Source organism: Apostichopus japonicus, chromosome 6 (assembly GCF_037975245.1).
Source record: "Apostichopus japonicus isolate 1M-3 chromosome 6, ASM3797524v1, whole genome shotgun sequence".
Taxonomy (NCBI): Eukaryota; Metazoa; Echinodermata; class Holothuroidea; order Aspidochirotida; family Stichopodidae; genus Apostichopus; species Apostichopus japonicus.
In genome coordinates, this window is record NC_092566.1 from 7,097,460 (window position 1) to 7,105,000 (window position 7,541).

The window sequence follows — 7,541 nt, forward strand, 5'->3', positions numbered from 1 at the left end:
TAGAACGAACGTGTATTCCCGTCAGATATTCTGAACAAAACCAGGTCGGGTCACCTTGACTTATACTACAATATTTTATTTTGCTGTAAGGGTAGCACCCTGCTGAGTTTGTCTGTTTCCTTGTTAATTTCATTAGCAGAGAGAGAGAGAGAAAGAGGTGGAGAAAGGTGGGGAGAGAGGGAGAAAGTTGTAGCATTAATAAGCAGTACAATCCTTCTTTTGAACGTCATGTCCTTCAAAACATAATATGTAACTTAAGCCCACCATAATCGCACCAGAAATGGTAACAGTGTGTATAAGGTTGGTTGTAAGATTTAACGTGCAACAGTACTATATATATATATATATATATATATATATATATATATATATATATATATATATAGCCTATATATATATATATGTATACATATATATGTATATATATATATGTATATATATTTATTTATACATATACATATATATATACATACATACATACATACATACAATCATATATACATTACACATATAATCTGGCCAAGTACAGTGTTTATTTAATTAGTCGTAGGTATGTCACCGGTTTTAAAACTGTCAGCATTGACTGACCAGGAAGCTGCTATGGTTGGACTTGATTCATGTCAATTTAATAATGTGACACGGGAGAGTTCGCAGCACTATAACATATCGTATGACACCAACCACATCAGTAACCCATTGCGTCGTTATCGCATCAATCATCGTGTCATGTGTTGAAGAGAGGGATCAACAGTACATTTTACTTTTCGTGACTGTTCGTAAATCAAGATATCCAAGTTCTTCGCACTTGAGCCTGCTAATCATCTGTTTATAATGACTTTATTCAACGGATATTAACACAATACATTATTAACGAAGGTTCCCAACTGTGACAACAAATCATGCATACGGTATAGTACTTTGTATTTAACCACATAATGAGTTCCCTCTGCATGTTGCTGGGAATGTTGTACATAGCATGTACTTTGTGGAGGAGATTATAAAACTCTCGCATGTTTTGAAAGGTTTTTGAAGAATTTCTATATATATATATATATATATATAAATATATATATATATATATAAATATATATATATATATATATATTTATATATATATATATATATATATATATATAAGGAATAATATATATATATATATATATATATATATATATATAGGAATAGGAATAAGGAATAAGGAATAATATATATATATATAAGGAATAATATATATATATATATAAGGAATAATATATATATATATAAGGAATAATATATATACATACATATAAATACTTGAAAATCCGACCATTATTGGATGAATAATATATCTCCATGTAGCATCTATATGTACCCTCCATTCCACCAAAATTTACGAAAGGGGATGGTCCACTTCTCCCCCTTAGACTTCTATCCTGGGCGACATAACACCATAGCCCCCCACCCCCACCCCACCCACCCACCCACCCACTCACACCCAGCACTCCCGGTAAACGAATGGTGGTAGCGCCCCTGTCCTAGAGCAACTTTTTTATACACCACCAATAGCAAAACACCAAACAAACAAATATAGTAACCGGAGAATGAATTTCATTAGGTATAGTGCTGATGATAAATATGATAAATAACCTCTACGATAATTTTTTATAATAAATCAAAAGTTGTAAGATTTGCGTCCATTCATTTTTCTGAAAAGTGTGACTCAAAATGTGTGGAATTAAACTAAATTCCTCCTTCAATCTGCAATTCTTTTTGACTTTTTTTTTACATCAAAACTGTTAAGTGAAATCCCATGAGCGTTTCCAAGAGATTATTCACGTCACGCTAGAATGCCGCAGTGATGCATGTATATATATGTTAACTCTTCTCAGAAACCGGTAAGCGCGTTTCACACTTCCTTACTCACCAAGAATAAAATACGTAATTGCATTGAACTTTGTATAATGTAGCCAAAGAAATTAAAGATACAAATTGTTAATTACAATTTATGAGTTATGAACAGAAATTATAAAGACGATATGAAATGATCTATCCGCTTCAGTTAGCAGTAACTTGTTTGTTTTTCCCTGTGTGTGTGTGGTAACAAAGGCCGTCATATGTTGACTATCCAATTACCCGGCAAAACGGTCGCACTCTTTACGAATGAAAACCAATAGAGCAGAAAATATTTCCAGGTAAGGATGGAGACGTCGATTATGGGAATAACAAATTGATTTTAATTCTAGATCTGCTTACGTGAGACAGCTGTTTGAGTGGGAATCGTATAAGGTATTCCGTCACGCAAACCAAACTGGCGCAATGAACAGCGGTATCCCTATATTTTGAACTGGTTATATTTGTGTGCCAACGCACGTGTGGTCATGTTGTTATTATTATCACGAGTAGAATCCGTTTTGCTTTCCAAGTTTATACAAAGTAGACAAATAACAATGTATCGGTCAACGGTACTTTCGATATAGTAGTTAATCCTTCTAGGCCTTAGTCTGCATTCTTGAAAAAACCATGATAAAGTTGAAAGAATTTTGTCATATTCATTTTACTCGTTAGGCTAATAGAAACTAACCAGCACAGAGGAGTCCAATACAATACTTTGAATTTCTCAGTTGAAGACTCCGGTGTTGAAGATCATAGCATAATAGTCACTCGAAAATGCATGTTTATGTATTAAATGTACTAAGATATGCAATGATTTGACCGGATTTGTTTGTCTGTATATATGTATATATGTTATGTGTTTGTTTGTTTGAATTAACTGATCAATCCGTTATAATACTATACATGTAACTAACGACCCTAAATATGGTATACAGGTTCCCGGGAAGGGAAGGCTTTGCAGGGGCAGGGGTATAGCAGAGGAGACATCCCCGAAAGAATCATAATGAACATAACACTAAGAAAAACGCTGCTGAGAGGTCGCATCTGTGTCGGTTTCTTTAGAGAAGGGGCACGGGGAAGAAAGCAAGGTGGAACACAACTTAGGAGTTTGGCGGTGGTAGCAATTGTCAATTGCTTCGTGTTTTTGTACCCGTAGACCAACCTTTATTGAGATTTTAAACAAAACACCAAATCCTCGCTCCACCTCGGCCATCCCGACAATAGTGATCCACCAAAAATGTGGAATCCGCTAGTGTTAGAATCTAGTTAGCTTACTAACTATATATACTCTAAAATTGATCTCTTCAATATTATTGATCATTTTAATAATAATCCATGTCTTTTTCTCTCGTACCTGTCCCTTCCCCCAGCACCCCCCCCCCCCTTCACTGCAAAGAATCCTGCAAACCGTGTCTGCTAATTAAGTAATTATTCCACTACCAATGCTGGTTACTTTCTTTCTTTCTATTTGTCAGAAACATTAACCTAGAAACATTTGCGGTGACAGTTTGCAGACCGAGGTTTAATGTTGAGGTTTTTTTAAACAAAGTTTGTCATTCAGAGAACGTAAATCGACTTTTCTCAAGTTACTAAAAATCTTTTGTGACATTAATGCAACAAACTGGCAATATTTATTTTTGTTTAAGTCTTTCCGTTGCTGGAAACCGTACATTAGGAACATAAACAGCTGTTTAATATCTCCTTGTTGACTTAGTAGCGGTACGTGTTTACCAAAGTGTCAATTTTATCCAAATTCAAAAAAACCTTTTTTGAAGGAATCCACTTCAACATTTCAAATGAATTAATACAAAAGCTGTTAGGTTCTGGAATATTTAGTACAGGCTATATAGCAAAACGCAGGATTTAGAAACATCTTAAGTTGTTTCAAAAAATGTTTATTTCAGCATTGACGGACCTGGAAATGTCAGGATATCACTAACTGCAGTCTTCGTATATATATATGTGTGTATGTAAGTATATTTCCAATCATTAAACACATTTTTTTTTATATCTGGTAGGTTGTCATAGTTAGTTGTGAGGATATATATATATATGGATATATTTATATATATATATATATATATATATATATATAAATATAGATATATATATTGATACATATATATACATATACATACATTACATACATATATATATATATATATTGATACATATATATACATATATATATACATATGCATATATATATATATATAGATGTGTGTGAGTGTGTGCGTGCTATATGTGCTATAATATGCTATGCGCATGTGCGATAAATGAAATCCAAACCACATCTCAGATATAATATTTTTCCAATTTTGTGAATCTCTATTCTCGGTACTTATCCTAATCTCTTTCATGCCACACACAAATTGAGACAGGGTGTTTTTAAGAAATTATGAAAACTATTTAGGAACTGATCGAGGACAAGTCAAAGTAAGTGTGAAAAACAAAAATTGATCAAAATGTCCCGTTTTTTCCTTTTTTTTATTTTTAGAAGTTCTCTTAATTTAAATGAGTACAGCTTTACAGTCGGGGCACTCTTTAATGGAAAATTCATTTTACAAATTTTGATCAGTAAATTGAGCCATAAAAACCTTGAATTGTTTTTACAAAGTGCATGTCTTTTATGGAAATAAAGAATGATGCTGTGTTCCATAGGTGTTATCGATTCATTAGCGAAGACGGTTTTGTGAATGTGCAAAGTTGTTAAGTTGGACTTTCTTAGACAAACAATGTCGGTACTTTTCGGAGCGAATGACACACTTTAATTGCATCTCGTATCAACTGCTTTCTCAAGACTTTTGAACAAGAAACATATAATATGGCATTGGTGAAGAACACAGTGTGGCATACGTAGTCCTTATTTGCAATTAACTGCCGCAGATGCAGTTACAAGACAAATTTAACATAACTACTTTATGCACCTCTTAGTCGTTTTTGAAGGATGAAAATGACCAGGTATTCAAACTGGGAGTCGCGACTCATTTTAAGGGTCGACAAAATGTATTGGTAGACCGCCTAAAAATCGGGGGTGGGGGAGGGTATGGGAGGGGAAACAGTGCCGATACTGACTTCAAAAGTTGCAAAATGGTAAAAAAAAACATTGGCAGTTAAGCTCCCTCATTCATATAAAAATTCTCAAATGTGAGGGGCATAGCTCCTCCCCGTATCTCCCTTTTCTGGGCCACAACATTCGCCTCTGGAGGGTCGCCAACACAGCGGGTGAATTAACGGGTGGATATGAGAGGGGAGGAAGGCATGTTAGAGCAAACAGCAGTACAAATTTACTCATTGTTACCATTTTGCAAATCTATCGTGAACGAAGAATGGTCACGGTATGAGCCCTGTATGGACCAACGTATATATCCTTCCCCTTCCTCCCCCTCCCTTCCCCCTCCCACCCTTCTCACTGCCCTCATTCACAACCTTCTAATGCCGCACACTTCCGTGACAACAGCCATTGTCTTACGAATAGGAAAGAAGTCTTAATTATTCTCCTAGAAAAACACTTCTTGAAAATGCATTGCATTGACTCATTTTTACTCGTCTATACAAGTTTTGAGAGGCGTTCACTGATTACGAAGGTACAAATTAAAATAACACAGCTCTCTGCTAACAGACTTTCCTTTATTACCAGCCCCTCTGACTCATCAACAATGCTTCTCTTAGAAGTCACAATGGCAATTACCGAAGCCACTCTACTAAAAAAAAATATTCATTACCAGCCCCACCCACTCATTACCAGATTTCATTTCTACTTTAACCAAGGTTAAGTGAATGTTTCTTCTGTCAGTCCATCGAAATTAAAATAGCAAATAGATTTTGGAAGTTAGATATCTTATATTAAAAATCTGATAAATACATGTTTTGTTTTGTCTGTGTGTTTGTTTGTTTGCACTTGTTTTGTATTCTGACTGAGGACTAGAACAATGGTTTTCTAAGACGTCATTTGTAAAAGAATAGCCACGCCCTCAGAAGAATTTTATTGTTAAGAGTGTGTGTGTATCAAAAACAAAAACAATTCCAGTTAGATTTGAAAAATAAAAAAATAATATGTAATATACAATGACAATTGTCAAAAACATCTGCAATGCTCTGCAGCTTACACACGTTGTCATGGAAAGAAGACATCTAATGAGCTGTAATGCGGAGTGGAGTCACGTGATATTGAAGTCAAAACAGGACAATATTATAGTAATTTATGCTGACTCGAGATTCCAGTCACCGCAATTATATGTGGAATAGTTTCATTAACCTTGTTTTATTCACTTAAAGTTGTTAAATTGAGTGAATTCACGACTGACTATACATGATTGGTTGGCTACAACATGAAAAGTGCACAAAATAAAATTAGTTTGATTAAAATTACCGTTGAACTATATACAAACGATAATAGCCTATGGAATCCCAGATGGGTAGCTTTTAAAGGTGAATATTAACACTTTAAGCAACCATTTTGTGTGTTTTTTTTGTTGTTTTTTTTTGCTTTTATATTTTGACAATTTTACCATATCTATGCAGAGTATTACTGATATATCAATATAACATGATCAAATCACGGAGCTGCTGATGTACCGTTACAATAGCACCTTCCTGGATCAAAGGATCAAATTAAACATGCCGCTAAATTTATCAACAACATTACTGTGTTCTCACCAAGTCATTTTTTTTGGGTCAAGTCACAAGTCAAATTTATCTAAAATCATGTCAAGTCACAATTCTTTTCATTCTATCGCTGATCTATTCATGTGCAAGTCAAAATATACTGTGACTCGAGTCCAAGTCATCGACTCGAGTGAATATAACATGTACTGACATAAGAAGGTTTTCTTGGCAAGAATATATTACCGAATTCATTTGATCCGTAACATGTTGCTCAGATACTTTTTCACAGTTTATATGTCATAAACACTTATATCAAGCCGAAAATTGGAAAAATTTCTCCATCTACTTCAATATTTGGAATGAGAACTTGACAAATCATGATAATGAATTACGTTGTTAAAGGATTTTATTGTCAGATAGCATTCTTGGCTACATGTTATCAAAGAGTAATTTCATATCAGAAACATTGCTTTGAATACACGGAGGCGCCGCACGGAGTCTATAAACACATGTAGCTTAAATGCGACTCGTTTTAGATTTTAATTGTTTTAACATTAACGGATCATGCGTCATAAGTGACTTTTACTGATTTATTATTAACAAATAACATACCAACATTAATGTATTTTGTCATTGATTAAAAAATGTAGACCTTTGTGGTATTTTCATTGCACGTATCTTAGCGACAATCAAGAGCATACCACCGGAGAAGTTTTGATTTTGGGTGAAATTTTTATGGTATATGTGATACTTAAAATCCCATTAAAATGTTGTGCACTATAATGCTGTATTCACTTCTCTCGTTTTCATTTCAGTATTATCACCAGTAATACTCGGTGCGGTTTTTAAAAATGGTAGAAAATTAGAAAATAACGCTACTTCAAATTTGTAAATGCTTGGCAATTGTGTTTCTATTCGAGTGACTTATTTGTCGACTGAAGTCTAACGCCACTACAGAATACATATATATTTGTATGAGGTCACATTACGGTGATACTTAGTCTTTGCCTGTAAACTGAAACTGAAGCAGATGCCATAAGGGCGTTGTGGTCAAGTGG